At 38.4% G+C, this 26,214-nt stretch overlaps 1 long non-coding RNA gene across 1 annotated transcript in view; it reads right to left on the bottom strand.

Annotated features, from left to right (window-relative positions):
• Positions 1-15,110: 15,110 nt before the first annotated feature.
• LOC129058837 (uncharacterized) overlaps positions 15,111-26,214 on the bottom strand; it is a 30,070-nt gene continuing 18,966 nt past the window's right edge. The window contains exon 3 of the long non-coding RNA XR_008524250.2: positions 15,111-16,691. This is a non-coding gene — a long non-coding RNA (uncharacterized LOC129058837). The remainder of the gene's footprint in view (positions 16,692-26,214) is intronic.

Here is a 26,214-nt window from a genome sequence, read left to right as displayed (position 1 = left end):
AGCTGGCGAGATGGGACAATACATGGAGAGAGCCCTGTGGCTGCTTGGACTTTCAGTTTGGAGGAATGAGCTGAGACCAGAATGAGAAGAGGTCTGGCAAGTGAGGCTCTTTGGGAAGAACATTCTAGGCAGAGGAAACAGCTCACGGCTTAAGCGAGAACAAGCTAATTTGCTTCCAGGTTCAGGTGGAAGGCTGGTGGGACCAGAGCCTGGGTGAGGAAGGGGAATACAGTAGGGAAAGAAGTCCCCAAATCAGGCAGGGCCATGTTGCGTGGGCACTGTAGACCAGGATAGGGAGATTGGCTTTTTTTTTTTTTTTTTTTTTTTTTTTGAGATGGAATTTCACTCTTGTTGCTCAGACTGGAATGCAGTGGCACGATCTCGGCTCACTGCAACCTCCGCCTCCCATGTTTAAGTGATTCTTCTGCTTCAGCCTCCCAGGTAGCTGTGATTACAGGTGCCTGACACCAGACCTTGCTAATTTTTTGTATTTTTTTTTTTTAGTAAAGACAGGGTTTCATCATGTTGTCGAGGCTGGTCTCGAACTTCTGACCTCAGGCGATCCACCCGCCTTGGCCTCTCTAAGTGCTGGAATTACAGGCAGGAGCCTGGCTGGGAGTTTGGCTTTTATGAAGGTATTTGAGTGGCCACTGGCAGGGTAGAGATGTTAAGTGGAGGAGTTTTATATTATTTACCTGTTTTAGCATTCAGAATTGATTACAAGACGGGAAAGGACTGAGTACAGAAGCAGGAAGAACCATAAATGGGCTGCCAGGGTAACACCAGGGCAGTAGAAGGAGTGTTACTTCTGCCTGGGTGGGCAGTGTCCAGGAAGGGAACAGGAGGTGCCTCTCATTTGAGATCTTTCTAGAAAGTTCAACAGGATTTCATCAGGCAGAGAAAAGATGAAGGGTGCTTTAGTTAGAGAGGACAGTGATTGCAAATGTACAGACATCTCTTAAGTACACAGTGTGTGTAGGAAACAGTAACAGTTTATCTCCAGATTGTGGTGGGGTCAAAAATGTCACAAGCAGACAGTGAGGGGCCTGGAGCAGGTGCATCCCTTTCCCATAGGATGTCTCTCACCGTGCTAATAAGCAAAAGGCACTGCTTCCTCCAAGTGGTTGGGGCCCCAAACCAGAGCACATGGGAAGGAAAAGCAGTAATGATAATCAGTTCTGCCTTTCTTCCTGATCTCAGTCAGAGCCCCATCAAGAAGAGAGTACAGAAGTCTCTAATTTCGCTTACCTATTCCCACCCCAACCTCACCCTCCCACCCTCTCTCAGGGCCCATTCTGGACACTTGCTCAGTCTGCTGGAATCCATACTGAAACATACATCATGGAATCAATATCTATCCCATGTATGCAATAGTAATCTAAACCTCGTCTGGGGTCCCAGGACTGATACCATCATCAATAACTCCATTCCAGAAGTTTGTTGAAGATCCTTGCTCCTCAAAATGCGGCTCACCAAACAGCAACATTGGCATAAGCTAGGAGTACATTAGAAATGCAGAGTCTCAGGCTCGACTCTGGAACAATTAAACCAGAATCTACATTTTAACAAGATTTCCCAGGTGAGTTGCATGCATGTCTGAGTGTGAAAAACACCGGTCTAGATAAGCCTGTCCTTGCTAATGGTAAATCCTGCCTGAGAAAGCCAGAATGGATTGGAAATGTGCAGAAACCCACAGTGTGCTGTAGGGGGATGAGCTATGGTGTGTCGGGGCAAAGATGGACGATGGATTTTTTTATTCCCCTTACCAGCTGTGCTTCTGACATAGAGATGTGGGCCAAGAAGTGTTCTCAGGGCCCTGCCTGTGTCCACCTGAAAACATACTTGGTTAGAGAGATGCAAACTTAAGTTTAAAAGGCTATACTAACAAATAAATGAATTTCCTTGAAGAAAAATATAAGATTTTCCCTCGTTGTCTCAGAAGATTGTACACTGAACAGAATAGATATATGAAGAAAGTGAGAAATGTCTAAATCACTTAATGTCTGCAGGAAATACCCAGTGAGTTATCTATTCACATGGAGTATTAGTCACTCTTGTGCACTTGGGGAATCCACTCTTTCGTTATGCTGTGTTATTGATGTACAGGTAGAAACCGCCTCTATACAATATTTTTTTTTTCATTAAACTTACCATCTTTTAACACACTATATAATTTCCTAATTTTAATGTTTGGGTCTGAATATTTTCAGTGTGAAATCAGAGTGAGGTGGGCTCCAGCCTGAAGCATTAGATCAGAGGGAAGACATTTTTTAAAACCCTAAAATATTAAATTCCCACTCATTGTATGTGAAATGTGCCTTGAACCTCATGCAACTTTTTTATTTTCGTGTTAGATGGGATGCTGCTGTGTCTTAAATCTTTGCAAGAAAAAAATCAATTAGCATGGTAGAGCTGGTAATACTACACTATATTCTGCAACAAGGGGAATGACAGAGAAAGAGCAATTTACGCTGATAGCTACATCAACCACAGTACAGTTGATTAAAAATTTAACAGTTTTTCTGATGAATGTCCTAGCTCAGATTTGGAAAACACTGACGAATTTAATTTTCCACTGACTAAATAATCATTTTATAAGCCATGTATAATTCATGTAATGGCAATGTTATGGGCTTGTTAAAAACGACTGCTACTAAACAGTTAACACTCTGTAGCAAGCAGAGGCTTGTAAAGGATCATTATTGGAATTAGTTGGCACCCGTTAACAGAGAATGGGTTTCCATCTTCTGAATTTTTAAAATGAAATGACTTCAACCTTTTAGTATAAATAACATCTGACCCCACAACCATCACCAAAACACACACACACACACACACACACACACGCACACACACACACACAAAATTGTGCATTGGGGAAAGCATTATTTGTTTTGTTCTAACCTGGTTTTTCAGTGGAATAGCATGGAGCAAAAGTTTCAGCTTTCCCAAGCTCAGTTTTCTTACCTGGATGATGGAAATGGGAGTGCCTACCAAATAGCATTATTGGGGGAAGTTAATGAAGTGATGCTTCTGAATTCACAGTGAGGCCTGGTGTTATACCTTTACACCAGCTGTTCCTTCTACCTTGAAGACCATCTCCTGGGTATCTATAGGAACAGTCCTGCACTTTTTGCAGAATTTGCTCAAATGACCCAATAAAACACATGCAGGCAACCCAATTTAAAATTTCAAACCGAATTTTGCACCACCGCCCCCTTTATCTTCTTTCTCTGTTTTATTTTCCTTGTCCCATTTACTGTTAACATACCGTAGAACTTATTTTACTTATTATTAATTTATTACATATTTTATTCTTTATTAATTATTTGATGTTGTTCCTCCGTCTTTCACAAGAAAAAGGTAAGCTGCAAAAAAAAAAAAAAAAAAAACTTTTTTATTGTTTTATTCCTTGATGTCCTCCAGGACAGGGCTCGGCACATAATAAATGCTCAAAAAATATTTGTTTGATGAATGAGTGAACACTTCAGACATTTTAAATAATATTCTGTTTTCCGCACTGTAACAGAGGTTATAGACTCACTAGGTGGAGCTATAGAAAATGCAATTTCTTGGGAAACATTCCGAGATATTCTACAGTCAGGGTAGTACCTAAGAATCAGCGTTTTTGATACACACGGGCAAAGGCCACAGTTTGAGAAGCATTACAATCCTGGCTGTGAGGCCTTAGCTCTGCACCCATACCACCCAACCCAAGGCCTGGCACATATGAACTTACCAATCCACAACCAGTCTTTAGTATTAATTTTTCAGACATGTCTGGAGCATAAAGTATGTGTTGATTTGGATTCCATACCCATGTGTTGGCAAACCACCCAAACCCTCACACAGAGGTAAACCTTGCTGCTACCTTCCTCTACCAATGGACAGGGAGGCAGCCTAAAAATGAAATACAATTCTTCCCAGACTCTTTTGTTCAACGGGACTTCACCTTCTTGGATCCCTTACAATCCACTCTTTCAACTATATTAAGAACTTAGAGTTTGAACTTAGATCCATGTGATTTTGATCAAATTGCTCAATCTCCCAAAGGCTTTATTTTTCTACGAAGAGTGACTGATGAGTCTAGACTTTCCTCTCTTCTTCACAAGATTGTCACAACGATCAAAATATTTAAAATAATGTGATCTATACAATAGCAGTATGAATTGTAAAATGCAAAACAATAATATGAATAGTAGGGCTCCTACATGGAGAACTGTACATCATTTTATCCATGAATTCAGTTCACACGTCAGAGAGAACTTTGTAGTAGAGATGTAAAGATTTAGAGATATTCCTGTTTAGTGGCTCCTAGACAGCACTGCACAGAGATCTGCCTGGAGATTATTAGAGGTGGATATTCCAGGGCCCCAGTGCTAGAGATTCTCGGTCCGTTGGTCTGAAATGGTGCTATGGATCTCCATTTTTCCCAGCACCTGCCACAGCCAATTCTAAAGCTGAGCTTTTAGATTCTAAATTCTGAAACATAGCTTGGTGAGCGCTGGGCTAATCAACTTTTCTTTTCTTTAAGAGGAGGAACCTAAGACAAAGGAAGGGAGTCACATGTAGTGAGGTGACAGTGCATGGGGAACACAAGAGTAGGGATCCACTGGGCATTTCATGTCAGATTCTAATTCATCTTTGAGTGCCACTGAAGCTTAAAGTCATGTAAATCCACTGGGAGAAGTGATGGCATGAAATGGGAAATGAAATCACAAAACAGGACCCAAGACTACAGAGAACAATTTTTCTTGTTTTCACCATGTAAAAAGCCAGATGCCTGAAGAATCTTTGGGCTGCATAAATGGCATCAGCTAGGATTAAAGGGAGCATCCCAGGGCAAACTAACTTACCTAGATGAGCTGAAGGAAAAGAAGTTGCAAAAAAAGAAGGTCTGTGAACAGTTGGGTTTGGAAATCACACTGGGGAGACAGTAAGATTGATTTGTTGTTGTTGTTTATTTTGTTAGCTATAGCAATCAGTATGCCTGTAAGCCTTTAAGGAAACCATATGTTTACCTTAAAGTATAAGGCTTCTCTTTTGTACTTGGAAAAAAATGTGGATTCTTATCTAACTGGACTCATGAAACTAGTATGGCCAGCAAATTCTAGTTTGTGCTAACAATCAACTAGCTTAGAGGACCCCTATTTCTCTTTCAACTGATGGAGTATAAAGAAAAAGGTACTTAGCAACTCATGACATGTCAGATAATAAAACTGAATTGCTCAATTGGAATTTTCATCTATCACATCATTATCTTGGGATCATGCAACTGTGTGATTTGTTTCTTTGCCTTTGCCTTTTCCTGCTTGCTTGCTTCATTCTGCTTTTTTGTGCTGGGTACCACGCCAGAGCTTGGGATACAAAGATGAATAAAACATGAGCTTCAAGGATCTCTCAGTCAAGTGGGGGAAATAGACATTTTCAAATACTCACAGTACAATGGGGTAAGTGCAGAGAGACCACACAGGAGGAAGTGATTTCTTCTTTCTTTTGCATTCAAAGAAAACTTCTCAGAAAAAGGACCTTTTAGTTGTCTGTTAAAAGAGGAGTAAGAGTTTCACATTTATTTAAAAAAAAAAAAAAAAAGGAGAATTATAGCTTCTGCAGAGAGAAAAGTGTACCAAGGGCAAGAAGAAGCTTCGTCTTACTGGAGCTGAGTGTGAATGCTTATTGAAACTTTTCTCATTATGGTACATTTAAGGAATCCTACCAAGAAGCAGGCACTATTCCAGAGAAACACAAAGATAAATGCAGGCCTACTCTTTGGCCTAGAGTTCATACTTTGGACAGATAGCAGTCACGTGTGCACATATGGTACAGAATAAACAGTGTACCTCTAGAGGGATAAAAGAGCTGTCACGGGAACACAGATATGCGGAGTGACAAACTTGGCCTTACAAAGGGAGAGAAAGTTTTACAGAGAGTTACCCATGACCTGTGAGGAGTTTATTAGGAAGGGAAAATGTAGATGGTGACCTTCCAAGCAGGTGGAGCATCATGTGGCAACAAGCTTGGGGTTGGGGCAGCCCATGGCTTCATAAGGGAACGTGAAAAAATCATTAAGAATTTCAAAACACGGACAGCAGAGAATTAAGCTAAGCAATAACCCTTCTAAGTATGAGGGCCTGTGAGACAAAGTCACTCTGCCTACGGATGGATGTGCATGAAGTTTGCCTCTGCTGTTTTTATGTCTCAGAGTCTTTTGTTCAAATCTGCGTGAAGATCATTAGAAGCATGACTGCAAGGATGTTATTTTTCTGCAAAATAAAACTCTTATGTTGGAAAACTTTCAACTAAATAAGGCTTTATTGCTACCAAAACCAGTCTAAGTAAACTTTATTAAAACTCAGTGCAATAAGCAATAGTGAAACAAAAGGAAATAAGAGCAACCAGAGAGAATTTTAAAGGAACCAGGAGACTAAAATCCCAAGTAGACTAACTCCTGTTGAGCAAAGTAGTTGTCTAAGATCAGAGGCAGCAAAGAACTCCTTGAGTTCCAGAATTCCCTCATTATAATTGAAAAACACTTTAGACTTTCCCGAAATCATTGATTTTTTTTTCCCAAACAGGGTTTGAAAATAGAATGCAAGATAAACAGAAATATCATGAAAAATTGTCTAGGAATTAGAAACATAAAACCTTTTATGTTTCAGAAATAAAGGCCATAAAAACAAAATATCTATATTTAACTGCTCCTGTGGATGGTAATGAGATATTTGTAGAAGAGAAAAAGCTTATAAGGCATCTGTGCGCTGCCTTGTTTAGATCAGGTTAGATTACAATGTAATGACTAACCAACTGCAAGATTTATGGTTAAACAAAATTTCATCTTATTTATGTGTGTGTTCTTTTTATTGCTCTGCAAAATTTCTGCTTCTTAGCATTGAATATGGACTGAACTCTCATCTACTTAACATTCAGGAAAGCAGGGTCATTTTTTCTTAAGGGATCAAGTGTACCAATTGAAATAAATTACTGAAGTAAAGTAGTTGTGGGGGTCTCAGAAGAGGTTCCAGTCTTCCCACTCAATAACCTAGGAGATGTGCTCATTAGCTAAGCCTTGGGACCTCTGCCCAGACCTCAGTTTCTCTTGGTTTCTTCTGAGTCTATGACCTCCCCTTCCTGTAAGCATGTGTCCTGTTGGGATCCACCTCCACATCAAGGCCTACCACAACTCCTGTGCAAATCCTTAAGAATGAAACAGCAGCCTGAGCCTTCCATTCAATGGCATTTAGAACACCATGTAGGAGTTGAGAAGATGGTAGTTATGTTATTAGAGCAATGATTAATAATAATTGTCATTTACTGAAAAGCCACAGTTGATTGCCAGAGGGTTTAGCATTTTGCATGGATTATGTATTTCATTTACTCATCACAACAACTCTATGGGGTAGGTACTATTTTAGCCCCATTTTAAAATGAGGAAACTGAGGCCTAGAGGAGCCAAACCCTTTCCCAAGGCCATTCAATTTGTTTATGTCAGAGCCAGGATTAAAACCCAGACAGGTAAACTACAGAGGTTGTGTGATTAGCCACTGGGTCAATGTTTCCCAAACTTTGGTCAGTTTCATACCACTGTGAATGTCTTTATTCATTTCCTTAAAATTCTATTTTTATTAAATTATTTGAAATAAATAAGATGTTTAAAAAGATGTAGCTACCATAAAGTTACCTGAAGTTTTTATATAGTAGTTAAACATTTTTAATGTTTAATAATAACAGATTTATTAGATTTTACTATGCTAGAGAAGAAAACTTTGCAATCATTACAGATGAACATATATATATTAATACCTTCAGTTTATATGTTCAGGGTCTTTAAAAAGACATTAATCTATTGAATCCAGTTATATATCTTTCTTACAACATTAAAGTTAATATTAATATATGGAAATGTAAGTTGTTTACCACATAACTTCTAAGATCATCTTGAACGCCACTCAACTTCATTTGACAAACATTTATTAGGTCTCTGCTAATGTGCCAGGCATGGCATATAGCAAGAAAATAAGAAATGCAAAAACCTTTGGAGAAAGACATGATTATTGAAGAATAGAACACTCTGCTGATGTCCCATAAGGAGCCCAAGGAGACAGTTATTCTAGAAGAGCACAGCTGGGTTGGAGTGGACAGATTTGATAGGAACAAAGGAGGCATTGTCCCATTTTATGTTATGAATAGTTGGGTGCTCTCAAGACAGGACACCAGAAACAAAGAATAGGACACAGCCCTACTGTAAGTGACCTGCAACTGAGAGAAGGTAGGACTCAGCTCACTGGTGGAGCGTACTGGTTCTCCTCAGGTATCCATCCCCCCTGGTTTCTGGATGTGCAGTCAGAACCAGAATAGAGCTCAGCTTTTGAAAAAAGCAAAATGTCCAAAGGAACAAGTGTGTGGAAAGGCCTAAGATCTTTCCACCTAGGCAGAGAGCAAATGAAATTGATTAGCCATTTTCCTGTCACCTCTGCAGGGTTCTTACCTAGCCTGGATTTCTACCTCCTAATCATCTGTGAAAGAAGCACAACAGCCAGGAAGCACAGAGATAAACATTAACAACCACTGAAATGAAATCTTACTGGAATGGACGCTCCCTGTGGACAGGAACTTGCTGTATCTTGATGCCTGGAACATCCCATGGCATAGGGTCGATGCTCAATAGCTATTTGTTGAATTAATAGATAAATTAGAATAGGTACCTTCCTTCCTTTGTAACAGTAAGTTGAAGAGGTAAACAAGTGATGTAAGTCAAAGATTCACTCATGTATTGTGGAGTTTAGACTTTTCCAGTATCCCCTGAAGAAATACCCCTGCCCTAAGAGATGTGATATTCAATCTAGTTTTATAATGATGCAAGTTACTACACTTTCCCAGAATACCTTATCTCCCCAAATCCTTCTACCATAAAAAATTCAAAATTTATTGGGAATTTACTGCTCTGAGTGAATCATATATATTATTTAAATATTTTAAAACTTACAACCCGGGAGGCAGGTACTACATTATCACAACTTTACAAAAAAAAAAAAAAAGAAAAAATTTGGTTACAAAAAGTTTTCAAAACATGCAGCTTGTGAGTGTTAGAAACAAGAGTCAAACCCAGGCAATCCATGTTCTTAACCACTGTTTTATTGCCCTCCCAATGCTCTCAACACCAGCTCTAACCCCCGTGCAAAATTGCAAGATACCGGCACCCACCTTCAGGCTTCATCCTCTCTTCTCTGTGACCATTCATCCATTTCAGCCTTTAATACCACCCTCACTGCTTTGTCTAGAAACAGCATGTGATGGTTAATTTTATGTGTCAACTTGACTGAGCCACGAAGTGCCCAGACATTGGTTAAAGATTATTTCTGGATATGTCTGTGGGTGTTTCTGGATGAGATTACCATTCAAATCAGTAGACTTGAGTAAAGTAGATTGCCCTTCTCAATGGGAGTTGGCCTCCTCCAATATGTTGAAGACTTAAATAGAATAAAAGGCCTCACTGTCTTTGACCTGGGCTATTGGTCGTCTCCTGCCTTCAGACTTAGGCTAAGACTGAAACTACATCATCAGCTTTACTAGGTCTTAGCCTCTTTAATTGTGTGAGTCCATTCCTCCATTCCTTATAATAAATGTATTTTTATATAGATAAATAAACAAACACACACACACACATCCTATTGGTTCTGTTTCTCTGGAAAACACTACATAGCCCCACCACCCTATTCTTATTTCTAAATAGGAAGATAGGTCTTTTATCAAAGCATACATTTACTAGGGTGTGATTCCGAGGTTAACTGCCATGCATCTGTTGATGAGTAGAAAGAAAATGGATCATTTTTTAGGTTAATAATTTATATTCCCTCTTTCTCCTCCCATCTCATTTGAATGAGAGTGATGTCAAGTCTTGAGCAGTGCACCAAGATGTAAACAGTATGTGTGGAATAAACTAGACCTCTGCAGTTAGACCCAGTCAATTGGGGCTAACTCCATGTCTACCAGAACCCATCTTGTTCACTTCCTCTTGTGCTTGTCCATGATGGTTTCTCACGTCAAACTCTATGCTCAGCTCTAACGTGGTTCATCCTGTGTCTTGGATACCATCCTAGTGGTCTTTTTACCTTCCTTAGTTTGTCAGCCAAGAAGATGGCTTTCCTTTTTGGGTCTGATCTCTGTTCCTGGCACCTGATTAGTTTAACAATTTGGCTTAAGGAGCTCTCCAGGAGCTGATACATTAAGGCCTCACCCCCCAATTCCCTTCATAAGTCAATGTTTTGACTAATTAGCTGCGATCGTGATGCCTTTTCCCTATCTCAGGTTCTACAATTCTACACACTGAGGGACAACTATTAAAAAGTTACTGATTTTTCACTTTATTATTTGTACAATCAGAAGCAGCAATGAGTCAATGAAAAGGTCATTGAGATTAAAATCAAAAGAACTAAATTTGAATCTCTACTTTATTACATTAAGTCCTTTAGATTCAGTCATCTCATCAATGTAAATGATAATAAAGCCTCACTCACTGATGTTTTAAGGTTTCATTAAGATAATGTGCATGAAAGTGTGTGTTACTAATTATAAACTACAAAAAAAAGTCAAATGCGTTTTTATTATTGTCAGCTTCATCCTGTACTGAGATTTTCTAAACATCATTGGAACTAAAAGAGAGGATCAATTCAAAGCAATACACATTTCCTGGTTGCCTGCTTCTATGCCAGACTTTGTGTCTGCTGCGGGGCACAATGGGCACACAAGGAGCTCACAGCTTGGGTTGGCACCAGAGATGGTAAATAACCCCAGTTAAGATTTGGAAATACCTCGTACCCAGTAGGTATTTTTTCAAAAAGAAAGAAAGAAAAAAGACTTAGAAATACCAAATTACGCCTGAAGATTAGTGAAGACTCATTTGTCATTTGGAAAAGCAAGCCAGGCATGAGTCTCACCAAACAAAAGTCTTTTAAATACCTGTATATCACCTTTAAAAACAAGTGCTTCCTGGAGTGATGTCTGGTATGTCTTCATTAACTAGATTCGATTTGTAGTAAGCCCTCTAGAGGTCAGTTGACATTATCGTCTTCATTTTCTCCTAGGAGCCATTAGTTCTTGCTTTAAGTAGTAACTAATTTCCAGGTGTGGACTGCTAGATCTCAGAGAATTCAGTACTCAATATCAGCTTTTAAAAAGAAAAGTAATATTAAAATGGTAAAAATATTAATTTACTTGAACTTCATTTATATTTTCAGAAAAATGAAAACCTTGGAAGCAAAATTTGAAGAAGCATAATACTCTCGTATTCTCTGGTATGTTTATTCCCAACTTGCAGCTATCTTCATTCTTTGTTTAACTGAATTCTTCTTTTCTCCTCTTACTACTTAGCAGAAACATATTCTTATGAACTTTGAAGTTTGTAAAGAATACTGTCTGTTAAATGTTTGCTCAGGTTCTTGATTAACCCTTACATGTTTACTTTCTTTTATCTTTCAGAAAAAATAAAAAAAAAACTTTTAGGCTTTAGAAAATAATGAGCTATTTTAATGCCTCATAAATTCTAGTGCTCCACCTTATCTTTATTTTGTGACAGGTATAATTTTTGCACAAGAAAGTAGTTTTTTAAGTTCCCTCCTCTATCATTATCTATGGGCCATATAGTTAAACTGGCTGTTGATCCTGGGCCATCTTTTGATAGTTGTATCTTGGATATATTTTTTTAAAAAAGTGTAAGAATCAAACTTAATATTACTCTTTTTGAGGTCGATCAGGATTTATACATGATAAAAAGTCAGTGAATGGCTGGTGATTGAGTTGAAATAATTCTAGGTTTCCAGCTTCTCTTCCCACCTTAAGCATCTGAAAGAAAGAAAAAGGTTTTAGAATTTGCTTGTGCACAAGAATAGATTCTCAGTGATAGCCATAGATTTTCTCTGACCTTGATGGCCTTGAAGCTGTTTAGTAATTATATCTAGATTGGAATAATGAATGTTGAAGCTGTTTAGTAATTATATCTAGATTGGAATAATGAATGTTGAAGCTGTTTAGTAATTATATCTAGATTGGAATACTGGATGTTTGAACTACAAATGATAGATAGACTTGATATCCTTGTCAGTTCTGGGTATAATTTTTAAATATCACTTGTCTCAGGAAGAGGGAAAGAATATAAAGACACTGGGACAGAAACCCAAAGTCCATGTGAGAAAGAAAGGAGTTGCTGAAATGGAATGAGGGAAGAGGCAGAGGCTTGCCATTTATGCTAGCTACCTTGATGGAATAATCAGATCATTACTTGATTTTGTCTTTTTATTTTCTGGAAGATTTTCTCTTTCTTCCCTCTCTTCCTCCATTTCTTTCTGTATACCTGTTTTGGAAGAATTTTCACTCCCCTGAACGCTTTGGTTTCCAAAAGAAGGGACATATACCAGACAAAGAGGGTTGACCTCTTTTAGCTCTCACTGCTTCCCGGGTATATTCATCAGGGTTCTCTAGAGAAAAAGAACCTTCTTTAAGCTTCTCCAGAGAAACATAGATTTCTCTTATAAATATATTATCATAGGTAGCAACAAGCTGGAGCCTGTGGCATGGGCAGTAAAGGAATTTACCAAGACAGTTGTAGGTAAAAAAAAAACAAAAAGACAGATTTTTTTTTGGAGAAATTATGAAAATACATTGCAAGGGCCAGGTATGATGGCTCACATCTGTAATCCCAGCACTTTGGGAGGCCAAGGTGGCCGGATCACGTTAGGTCAGGAGTTCAAGGCCAGCCTGGTCAACATGGTGAAGCCTCATCTCTACTAAAAATAAATAAATAAATAAATAAATAAATATACACACACAAAATTTGACCAGGTGTGGTGATGGGCACCTGTAAGTCCAGTTACTTGGGAGGCTGAGGTAGGAGAAGCGCTTGGACCCAGGAGGCAAAGGTTGCAGTGAGACAAGATCACGCCATTGCACTCCAGCCTGGGTGACAGAGCAAGACTCTATCTCAAAAATAAAAATAAAAAAATATAGAAAATATGTTGCAAGGATGCAAGGGGCAGGCTAGCAAGAGAGGAAAGAGAGGAGCTGACTGCAAGGAGACAAAGGCTTGCTGGGAATTTTATAGGATGGTGCTTGTGCTGGAGAGGGCTACATGCAGTACTGATAATGTCAAAGTTGCAGTGAGCTAACTTGTATTTTTCTATCAGCCGAGGGTCTGGTGATAAGTCAGGTGCAGGATGATTGAGTTATTTGTGCAGGAGGGCTCTGAGTCCTGGACCATGAAAAAGGCAGATTTATATCTTATCTCCATTTTCTTTTTGCTTTCCTGTGATCCCACGAGCCTGAATCCTTTTTGTTATTAGTACTCCACATGTATCTATAAGAGAATATTTTATTAAATATAACTGTAAGAGAAGATTTATTATAGGAATTGACTTACAAGATTATGAAGGCTAAGAATTCCATGATCTGCTATCTCCAAGTTCAGGAAACATGAAAGCCAGTGATATAATTCAGTCTGAGTCTGAAGGCCCAAGAACCAGGAGCACTGAGGTGTGAGAGCAGAAGAAGATAGATATCTCAGCTCAGAGAGAGAGAGTGAATTTATGATATTTAGGCCCTCAAGAAATTGATTGATGCCCACCCACATTGGGAAGGGTGATCTTTTTTACTCAGTCTACTGATTCAAATGCTAACATTTTCCAGAAACACCTGCACAGATGTACCCAGAAATAATGTTTCATCAGCTTTCTGGGCATCCCTTAGCCCAGTCAAGTTGACACATAAAATTAGCCATTACACCAGCAGAAGAGAAGTAGTTTATCTAAGAAGTGAACATGTGAGAAGTAATTAAAAAGGATCAGCTCAGCTCTTTCCAGGAGGAGCCTGTGGCTGCCTATCTGTGGCAATGGCTAGGTTTATAAGTCTGTGTAATTTGGGGGTAAAATATAAGCAAGTCTACTTGATTATAAACCTGAAGTCATATTCTACCCCAGATTTTCTCCTGCATCTTACCCTCAATGGTTCTTGGGAGTATTACTTACAGCTACCTGAAATTTCCTTCCGTGTCCTTTTGATTTGAGGTGGATTTCAAAATTACATATAAAACAAATAAGATAAACTAGTAAGTAGAAAAACAGAAGAGAAGGATAAAAAGTTAGAAAAAAATAGAATAAAGCGAGTTGATTTTTTTTTTATTTTTTATTTTTTTAATATATATATTTTTTATTATACTTTAAGTTCTAGGGTACATGTGCACAACATGAAAGCTTGTTACATATGTATACTTGTGCCATGTTGGTGTGCTGCACCCATTAACTTGTCAGTTACATTAGGTATATCTCCTAATGCTGTCCCTCTCCCCTCCTCCCACCCCACAACAGGCCCCGGTGTGTGATGTTCCCCTTCCTGTGTCCAAGTGTTCTCATTGTTCAATTCCCACCTATGAGTGAGAACATGCGCTGTTTGGTTTTTTGTCCTTGTGATAGTTTGCGGAGAATGATGGTTTCCAGCTTCATCCATGTCCCTGCAAAGGACATGAACTCATCCTTTTTTATTGCTGCATAGTATTCCATGGTATATATGTGCCACATTTTCTTAATCCAGTCTGTCATTGTTGGACATTTGGGTTGGTTCCAAGTCTTTGCTATTGTGAATAGTGCTGCAATAAACATATGTGTGCATGTGTCTTTATAGCAGCATGATTTTTAATCCTTTGGGTATATACCCAATAATGGGATGGCTGGGTCAAATGGTATTTCTAGTTCTAGATCCCTGAGGAATCGCCACACTGTCTTCCACAATGGTGCGAGTTGATTCTTTATTCATTCATTTGACACGTGCTTTTTGCTACTCCACTGTGTCAGCTTCCATTCTATGTTGGGCTGTGTAACAAAAGACAGACAAGGTTCCTTCATCTGGACTTTCACATACACAGGACCATGAGATCCTACACTTTCTTGTAGAGGTAAGAGGCAAAATGTGTACCGATCTTAAAATAACAGTCCAAGAAATGAAAAATCATGATCAATAAACATGATGTGTGGAAATTTTTGCCTACTCAAAGAACAGTTGAACAAATATGTGAGGTTCATTTCCACTCTTCCACTAGGACACTGAACTTTGAATAAATTTAACTGCAGTCACAGAGAAGTACAACTATTTATTTTCAGTACTAATGAGTTTCACACAACTTTTTCTACTTATCTACCTGCCTTATTCACTTTCCCCATTAAAAAAAATAACTAAAATCTGTGACAGTTTTGACACAATTAACAGTAAAACCCTAAAGCAAATACTGCACTTTGGCTTGTTTTTAATATCTATTAGAATGCATCCCTTGCTTCTTTTTTCTTCCATTTCCTGCCATGTCTTTTGTTGATTTTTAAAGGTGCTTTTTATTAATTTATCACTTATGCATCCTGGACCCTTACAAAATGGTACCAACTGATGTAAGATGGTTATTTAACTTTTCAGAACACATTGGGGGCTTAGCATTTCATCTCTTCATCTAATTTCTGACTTGTCATTAAAACTGATTCTGAACAACCACTTCTGACTCCCAACAATCTTCAGCATTTGACATTGTAAATATTTCTGCCTTGTGTAATTTAAACCTCACGAGAGGCTAGAGATGAAATGTGGTCACTGACTTTTCGCAACTTAGAAAAAAAGAAGAAAGATATTTAGATTAAATAAAATGCTATGTTCACCCTGTTGGAGCCATAGCAGCTAAAACAACATTCCAGATAAAAGAGTAAAACAGTCTCTGAAACCCAGGTTGCTTTTCCACTCTAGGATGTCATACTTTCATGACAACACCTGGACATAGTTCACAGTGATGGTCTATGATTCTGATAATGGCTTCTAAGTGGTTTCCTAATAGGAAACCAAGCCAATTTTCTTTTGTCTAGTCTGTGATTAAGGAAACTAAAACTGAAGTATAATACACAAATCTTCCTCATATTAAAAACAAAGAACATCAACAATAAGAAAAAACAGAATCGCAGCTCAGAGGGAGTGGTAAAGCCAAAAACACAACTGTGGTGCAACATCTGGATAATCCAGACATTCTCAATAGTTGGCAATGAGAAAGCTCAGATGGAAGTCACCATTAGAAGTTCTTCAGCAGTGATGATCAGAAGCCTTGGCAGTTCAACAAATTCATGGGACTTTACCACAAATCTGCATTGTTTTTTCTCATTGGTAGCTCTCTTGATCTAAAATCTTCATGAAATTTTGCTCTTTAACATCAAAAGTATTCAGTTAGCTATTTAAACTATTGGATTTTGTAGCAGTAATGCAAAAACAGGCTAAATAAACCTAATGAATTTTGTTCTTAGAGGCCTAATATTAGTCACTGACTAATTTTAAACAATTCAATAAGAATACAATTATTGAAATGTGGTATATTCTGTGAAGCACCATCTCTGTGTTAACCCCAAACTTGTATCATTGAAAGTGGTTCAAAATTTCCATTTCAGTCATTTCCAAAGGGAATACCTTCCCACAGAGCCCAATAGACCCAATATTACAGAATCTGTTCACATAGTTACTAATTATTGGATGTCTCTGGGATGTTTTTATCAATTTCCAAAATTCTTATGCTGTGCCATCTTCTTGGCTACTGTCTTTTGCTTCTGGTTGAATCAGGCCTTCTGGAAACTCGGCCTCAAAGATAGAGCAGATGCTAAATGACTGAGATAAACCCATAGAGTTGGAATCTAAAGGCAGACACAAAAACATAAGGTATGATTCATGCCCATCAAACCTATGAATTGTTTCTGAAATTAGGTTTTCATTTCCACTGAATAGCTCTACAATTCTTTGACAGCTGTGATTCCATTGACTTCAGGGTAGTTTAGCAATGGGAATTGGCCATAGTCTCAAGTCACCATCTGTTCAATCCTCATGTCCAGCTTTCTCCTGAGTGGCTTTACTTTCTGAAACCAATCAGCAGAATTGAAATATATGCTATCTTTTTACAGCATCAAGTTTGGTGAATCCATATCTCTGCCATGGCAGTCTAAAATTATAATTGAGGGTTTAAAGATGTGGGTTGTTTAGTCATCTGATTTACCAAACTCCTTAATCTGAAAAAGCAGATGAAAGAACCTCTTTCAAATTTTTTCCTGACTCAATCATCCACCTATATTAAATAAACAAATTTATATTTCAAGTTTTTTAAAGTAAGTAGTACTAAGTATGCAGAAAATGTACAGCCTTTATCACCTCCTCAATTAAAATGCACAATAAACTAGTTTTTACAAAATTCAGAGCCCTAACTCTCTTGATGCTTGGAATAATTGAAACCAAGTTCACCAATATACTCTTGTGACTCACATTTATTACATAACTCTTCTTTTATTCCTTCATCATAGGTCTTCCTATAATAATTGAATTCTGCTTTTAGTGCAGACCAAAATGCTTTAGTTTCTTATGGGAAGGTAGGTTCACACATTCTATGTCAGTAGATAGTGTTTATGTTTTGTAGCATCCTCAAGGTAAATGCATTTGGCCTTATGTTGATTGTCCCTGTGAGGTGGTCAGACAAGTGACTAGGGAAGAGCTGGTGTCATAGTGCGTTTTGGGCTGCCACAATAGATGACTGGGGACTGCATAACTTTATCTAGAAAAAGGATTTATCTATCACAGTTCTGCAGTCTGGAAAGACCAAGATCAAGGCACCAGCATCTGTGGTGTCTGGTGTCTGGTGAGAGCCTTCTTGCTGCATGCTTACATGGCAAGTAAAAAGACAAGCAGAGACCAACATTATGTCTTCATATGGCAGAAGAGTAGAAGAGAGTTAACCCACTCCCATGAACACTTTCTCTATAGTGGCAATATCTATTCATGAGGAAGGAGATCTCATGACCTAAACACTTATTAGGACCCAACTCCCAATGCTGTTGCATTGGGAATAAGTTTCCAACACATATGTTTTGGGGGAAATTCAGACCATAGCAGCTGGCTATCGGAACTGGGGTTCTTGTGAATGCCCTTGACGCTTTGGTATCTGATTTTAAACTATGAGGTCTGCTACTTTATAGAGCTGCAGATGGGACCCCAGGGGAGCTAAATCAAAGCCATTCACAAATGGTTTCCTCCAGAGGTCCCTCCTTGTTTCTGCAGCTCCTTCTTTTTATCAATACCTGCTAGCCTGGCTTGTCAACCTACTTTTGGATTTGGATAACTGTTTCTATATACCCCCTGTGTTTGTATTCGGTAACTCACTTGCCAGTGATTCTTCACTCTATTTTTCCCACTTGTTTTTGGTCACTTTATGTATATTGTGCTTTGGTGAACTGCTTAAAATCTCATTGTAACTGAAACTGGCCAGGATCCCATTTGGAACCTTGCTGTTCCTGCATGCTTGTGGTTACCCAAAGGGCCATTGTTTTACCCAGGAGGGGCCGTGAGAGTCCTGACAGTGTCATGGGGAAGGGATTGAGCTGGGGTGGGAGTGAGATGCAGATGGTTTCTAGCCGTGTTCACTTCCCACTAAGGAAAAGCAGGCTTGTTTGTTTGTTTGCTTATATATTAGTTTTTATTCTACTTGTGTCTGAGAAGTCAATATCTGAACAAACACTGTGAAGTTAAATTCAGACTGTTTTCTGTCTGGTGTTAAACCAAAACACTTCTCTTTGTGCTCCCTAAAATAATGCAACATATTAGGATAATGAGGTTAAAAAACAAGCCTTTAGAGTCAGACAGGCCTAAGCCCGACCTATCCCATCCCTTTCACTACTCCTCTGAGGCCATGAATGCTTAACCTAGGTCCTTAGCCCCTCTGTGTCAGTTCCTGTCTACAAAATGGGGATAAAAGTAGCACCTACCTCAAAAAGTGTTGTGAACGTTATATGTAAAATCACATACAATGTGTCAAGCCAAGTACATGGAATACTTATGATGATAACAACATACCACATTCTGTTGACCAGGTTTTATTCTCTAACACTTTACATAGATTTGCTCACTTAATCCTCATAGGTGCTATCTTTGTCTTTAGTTTATAGATGAAGAAGCTGAGGTTAAGAAAGATTAATATATCTTACTCAAGATCACAAGGCCAGCAAGGAAACGGGCTGGGGTTTGACACCAGATCTCTTTTATTCTATAGCTTCTGTTCTAAAGATAGTGCTTTAGAACAGAAAAGTAAGGCATCCTGTAGAGCTTTCTATTAAGTGGTGAAGTGAAGGCAGACCTCTAGTGAGAAATTGAATCTGGAAGCCAATTTTCAGATAAGTGTGCTATACAGTGTACCAGGAGGAGAGTGCGAAAGTTATTGGTGAGATATTTGAATTCTCAAAAGCAGTCTTCCATTGCTATCAGTGTCCTTGATGCTTTGTGTGATTTTTTGCATTGATGAAACAGGTATTGGGTGTCTACTCAGTACCAGGTGGTGTAAAGTACCATTGATACCAATAGAAATAATTGTTACCCCAACCTTCACCTTCTTAGCCCCATTCCCTAAACCACATCTTTTACCATGGCTTTTTAGGGGACCACATGAGCATTAGTTAAAAAGAAGTTCTCCAGAATGGTATAATAAGAAAAATTACATTAGGACTTGGGCCTGGGATAAAATCATGCCAATAAAACCTGATGTTTGAGTATCCTAAGACTTGGTTTTCTCAGATGTAAAATATGAATGACTAGCAGGTAGTGAAACATCAGATCTCACCCTACTGTCCAGAGTCAGATCGTATCCTCCCAAAAAACGTATGTTGAAGTCCTAACCTGCAGTACCTGTACAGGTGATCTTCTTTGGACATAGGTTTTTTGCAGATTTAATTAAATTAATATGAGGTCATTACATTGTGCATTAATTTAATATGACTAGTGTCCTTCTAACAAGAGAAAAATTTGAACACAGACACAGAGACACAGGAATACTATCATGTGAATATACAAAGACATACAGACACAATGAGGACGGCCATGTGAAGACAGTCAGAGATTGGAGTGATACATCTACAAGCCAAGGAATACCAAGGGTTGTTTGTCTACAGAGACCAGAGACTATGACAGAGGCCTGGAACAGATTCTCCTTCAGAATCTCTGGAAGAAATCAGCCCTCCCGACAACTTGATCTTGGACCTCTGGACTTCAGAACTAGGAAACAATAAATTTATGCTGTTTTAAGCCACAAACTTTGTGATATTTTGTTACAGGAGCAATAGGAAACTAATACACCTGCCACATAATGAAGTCGGGAAACAATTTCTTAGAAAGTTTAAAATGATAGCTGCAGGAGGAGAGAACCCACTCTTAGGTGGCCTGCTGCATCAAATAATGGAAGCCAAGTCACAGTGAGTTGAAGTCCAGTTCCTATTGGGGATTAGAAGATTATCTGTTAACACCTTCTCCCTTAGTCCAATTCTTCCTAGAGGAATATAATCCTCACGCCCACTAACCCACTGTTTTCAGCTTCTTCAATATGTGCAGTTGTCTTCACCCACCTGCCTTTTTCCTTTTTTCTGTTTATCTTTCTACACTGCTTTTTTAGTCCATCTGTACCTCAACTCAAACTTCATCTACTTTCTACTATCCCTTGTCACTTTAATTTAACTTGAGCACAGATACGCTGCTTCTGTGCCCAATAATTGATTTTGTTCTATTTGTCTTTAAACATGGCCATGTGTAGGGTCCCATCAACTCTCACATTTCACTCACTCCTTCTTGAAAAGCCTGTTTCAACACTTTTGTAGACACAAGGAAGCTAGTAGCTTAGTTTTGTATCTAATGTGTTTTAAATAGTCCCTAGATGTTCCATTCTTCGTTGAAGAAAGAAGCTAAAGGGAGGGGAAATGAAAGTGTCTTTTCCAAATTAGGTGATTGGTGAATCTCAACAGGCCCAAGATTCCTTAATAAGAATAGTAACAGCCAGATTCAGACAAGCTGGCTTTGAATTCCCAAATCTCTGCTCTCCCACTGACTAGCTCAGTGTCCTTGCAGGAATTCCATAATTTCCGTATGCCAAAATGGTCAGGCTATAAAATGAGGTAACAGTGCTGCCTCTCTTAAAGAATAGTTTGGCCGGGCATGATGACTCACACCTGTAATCCTAGCACTTTGGGAGGCCGAGGTGGGTGGATCTTCTGAGGTCAGGAGTTTGAAACCAGCCTGGCCAACATGATGAAACCCCATCTCTACTAAAAACACAAAAATTTGCTGGGTGTGGGGGCAGGGGCCTGTTATCCCAGGTACTTGGGAGTCTGAGTCAGAGGAACTGTTGGGACGCAGAGGTTGCAGTGAACTGAGATCACACCATTGCACCCCAGCCTGGGTGACAAGAGCAAAACTCCATCTCAAAACAAAACAACAACAACAAAAAGTTGGGAAGGTAAGTGGGTTAATAATGCATGTGTATTTTATGCCTGGTTCTTAGTAAGGTCTCAGTAAACATTAGCTCTTCCTATTTGTCTCCTAGATTTTTGGCAAATATTTCATTTTTACAATAATGCATTCACACAGTTGTCTTCATTATTTGTTAAACCAAGACCTTTGCATACTTATTTTTATGCAGTCTCTTAATAAGAAATTAAAGCATAAAATTGAAATATAAATCTAATAAAAAATGGAATAAATTTTAAAAAATTCCATGCTAGTAAATCTTAGTGGAGTGTTTTTTTTAAATTGCTTGCCGCAGTTGATTTTACACCAGCATTTTATGAAGCATATTTTATTTTTTCTAAGTATTCAATTACATCAGATAGGTATACTAGTACAGGCTGATAGCTATAACTGGGAATAACAGTACATTTTTAAAAGCTTTTTTTTTTTAAAGAGAAAAAAACCTTTTAAAGTTACTGTCAAAGCTTTTCCTGTTTGTCTGAGATTGTGCACTTTAGGAATGAAAAGAAAAATTGAAATATACTGGAGGGAAGTTATACTCATTGGCATGAAATATAGGAGAAAAACATGCAAAGAAAGCAGTCCAATATATCAAGGCATTCTAGCTCTGGTCATTATACAAACTTAACATTACATCGTGGTGATATAAATTTCTTGAGTGAGTAGTTGATTCCTACTGGGATGGAGAAAATGTAAATGGAGCTGATATGCTTTCAAATAGATACTCTTTAGTTTTAATTTGAATAAATTTGGCCCAGAGGGTTTTTATTTGTTTCCTTTGATGAGGTTTTTTCTTTTCTTCTTTTGTTTATCATTTTTTGGAGGGGGCTACTATATTATATGATTTAGCAATTACATGATTTAGGCTAATTAGTGATTGAATGGAAAGATGAGTGAATCAATATATTTATAAAAGTCTGTTTTCTCCAAACAGTCTAAAAGACAAATACCAGATGTCCAGCATGTAATAGGCACTTGATAAAACATTTTGTCTGACTAATTCAATTTTATAGATCCTTTATTCTCCCAGATACCTGGTAAATTCTGCATCCAATAGGCATCAAATTTGGCTATTTATGTACTGTCGTTTGGCATGTATCTGTCTGATGCAAAGACAAAGTTACATGAGCCAGTGCCAGTGTGAACAGATTCTGATTATCAAGATCTACTCCCAAGAAAAGGTGAGGATACAGGAGGTGGAAGTACCAAAGGAAAGAGGAAACTTCCCTCTTCCCACCACTTACTTTAATGGAGGAAGTGAAGCATAAGACTTTAAAATTAGAAGGAATGAATTTAGTGTCCATATCTGTCACTTACTTGCTGTAAGATATTGGGCAATTTTCTTAGCTACCCCGAGTCTCATTTTTCTCACTTGTAAAATGGGAAGTATGCTTTCTCAGTGTTTTTCCAGTGGTGAGGATTCAATCAAAGAAATCTCATGAACATGTACATTAAACTTTAATGTGCTTCACAGATCTGAGACAATAACCACATCATCCACATTGGATGCAATAGAGAAGGTCAACTCTGTAAACCGTAAAAGCATAAAAGGTGAGAGACCTTCCACAGACAACTGAGGTTTAGAGACCTGTGAACTACAGGATCATATGACTCTGTTGAATGAATCTTTTAATTCTTTGTTTTTAAGCAGTTTGTATAATGTGAAATTAAATAGCAAAGCTTGACAGCAAAAGGAACAACACAGGTATATTTCAACACACCCAGCCTCTTCCACAGTCATTCCTATAACTCCCAGTCATACTTTTACTAAGTAATAAAAAAGGTGCCTTCTTCTTAGCAAAACCCAAACAGCCACGATCTGGACTATGCCTGGAATCTCAGATGTTGTGTAAGACAGAAATGCATTATAAAACATGAGCTTGCCTCCCCTCAATGCAGCTTTATTGCATATTTATACCTGTAGTTCCTGGGTGTTTCTGAGGCAGGAGATATACTTGTTTATCATTTGGACTGGTTCCATTTCTACGCACCTGTGTGGAGTTTAATCTGGAAACCCCCTTCTGAGCCCCTTAAAGCTTTTTTTAATTTATTTTTTATTTATTTATTTTTGAGCCAGAAGGAGCCTGGGGAGTCTGCATAAATCCAAAGACTCCACATCAGGCACTGGCAGGAAGAATGTGTTGAGCTATGAGGCTTTTCCAGAACTTGCAGGATCAAAAACACAAGGGTGATATAGCAAGTGCACAGTGTCACAAAAGACAGGCACCAAATCACACATGCTGATCAGAATGCCTGAAGGTTGGCAGAATTCAGGCAGCAATTTCTCTTCCACCAATCTCCACTTGACTTTTCTTGGGAACCAACAGGGAGATGCTGGATTTGACTATTAATGAGTCAGTACACACTTTATTGGTCCTAAAGCACATTTGTCATGGCAATTTACATGAGTTAGCACCATGTTTCTAAAGCTTGCTACAGAATCTAGCAAGCATTTGTTTTAATGAGCTAACACACGCAGAATGACTTATACTTTTTATGGTATTTATTACATATTGTCATAAACACTATTAAATTATGGAACCATTTGCACACTCAAAGAAAAAACAAAGTGTTCATCATTAAAGCATGAAAGAATCTTTAGAGACACCCACTCCCGCACTTTGTATTCTGTTGTATATAGAAGAAAATCTGGTGGGATTCTTTGTCTCATCTTAGCTAAAAGGAAATCTGAAGCTCTGCAACTTGGCTGGGGTCCTGGAAGTCTGGGATGGAGAGGGAAGGTCCATGGACTACAGTGGGTTAAACATAGGGACCTTCCAGTGGGTAGACCCCATGAGAAAAACTGAAGCCAGCTTTAGATAAACAGGGAGCCAAGTTATCAATCCTTAATAACTAGGAAGGATAGTCCAAGTCATGGGAAAATTTAAGGATAATATACAGATTAACGGAGTCTGGAGAGCCTCCTGGAGTAAGCAAAACATAGCACCAGGCACATTTCATGTTAGACTGTACTCTTGGCTGTGTGGCAAGAAGCTCTGTCAACTTGGACTTAAGCTTTTCATAATAATTACTAATTTCCTGGCTCTTAGTGTACATGTCCACTTGCAACTGGCGTAAACTGGTTTTAAAGGCCGTATTTTGATGTGATGTGTCTCTCTAGGATTTTCTGGAATGCTAATATTCATCATCTCCCACATTTCATTAATCTCTTACACTCAAAGCTCTTTCTTGATGATGCTGCCTTCCTGAAAGTTAATGTGAAATGGTGATTTAAGAGTGTAGACTCTGGTTCACCAACAAGCTATTTGTCCTTGGGACACTTACTTAACCTCTGTGTTGTAAGCAAACAACTCAACCTCTGTGCTGTATGTAAACGGGCACAATAGTAATCTCTTTAGGGTTAGTCTGAGGATTGAGTTATAATATGCCAGGTCCTTAAAATAGTGCCTGGCAATTAATGAATGCTATTTAGGAGTTTCTAATATTTATTAATTTTAATTATGTATCATCCCTCCTCTATTGTCTAAGGCTAGCAATGTGCAGGGAAGCAAGCATGTAACAGTTTAGATTTAAAAAAAATTAACGGCATTTGATTTTCAGCTTAATGGGTTTTTTAAAAATTGTTTTTCATTTTGAAATAAGAGAATGAGACACATTAGTGTAAATAAGCAGAATCGCTTTGAATGTAAACTGATGCAGTTATGTTAAATTGGTGACTCAAATTACATAATATTGTTATTACTTTTTTCCACATTTTGTTAAGACTATAAACCTTTGGATTGAAAAAAGTTCAATGAACCTCAAATTGAATAAATGTAAAATTCAAAATCATGCAAAACAAATCACTGTATCATTTAGAAATAGATATATATATGAGTAAAAGCAACAAATAGGAAAGGCAAGATTAACAAAAATTCAGGATTGCAGTTACCCCTGGGGAGAAGAATAGGGGGCTCAAAGGCTTTAAGTGTATGGGTAAATTTTTTTCCTCAAGTGATCTAAGGGGTAAATAAGTAGTATTATTATTCTTTAAATTGAATATGTACAAAATATGTTTTGCAAGTATGCTAGATATCACAATAAATAGAAAATAAATTAATGAAGTTCATCCATTCTTTTTATGTGTTACTTATAATAACACTAGCCAGAAAACTGGGAGTCATTCTTGACCACTCCCTCACCAAGCAAATCTAATTAATTATCACATTCTACTTCTCCCTACCTTCACTGTCACACCCAGGCCAAGGCCACCTTTACTCTCACCAAAAACACTGAAGTCCCTTCCTCTCTCTTAAACCCCTGCTCTAATCCAGTCTCCAGATAGCAGCCAAAGGAAACGCTTTAAACCTTATCTCTCTTCAACTTCTCTATCTCTCCATCCCCTTTGCTATCAGAAGCAACAGGTGACAAGTAAATTGTCCAAAGTCGCACAGCCAGGAAATGGCAGAGGCAGGACTTTGGGTGATATTGGGAAAGGCTTAGCCACTGCCTCACACAGGGTAATCTCTGGATAAAGGACAGATTTATTTCTCTTTGAATTACTACTCATCTTCTTTGTCTGCTTAGTTTTCCTTAACTCTGACCTCAAACCACAATTTCCAAGAAATGCCTTCCTAAGTCCCTGGCCCCATTGCAGCAAGTCTCCACTGTGTGTCCTCCAGCACTTTGTACATTTCTAGTAACATCCCTCCTCCACTCTATTGTGACCTCCACAAGGGTAGGATCCTGTTTTGCCCACCATCATAGTGCACACCATATACCCTTGCTCACTCTGGTACTCTCCATGTCCATCTCTCAGTGAAAATGATAGGTTATCAACCAGATCTCTCATCTTACATTCCAACAATAAGCAATCTGGTCTGCTGATCCTGACCACAGAGCTGTGTGTGAAACAGGTGGGCTGGGGGACAGAGATCAGCCCTGGCCTAT

The sequence above is a fragment of the Pongo abelii genome, chromosome 3 (genome assembly GCF_028885655.2).
Source record: "Pongo abelii isolate AG06213 chromosome 3, NHGRI_mPonAbe1-v2.0_pri, whole genome shotgun sequence".
Classification (NCBI taxonomy): Eukaryota; Metazoa; Chordata; class Mammalia; order Primates; family Hominidae; genus Pongo; species Pongo abelii.
The sequence above is the reverse complement of the archived record's forward strand: the minus strand, read 5'-3'. Positions and strand labels throughout refer to the sequence as shown.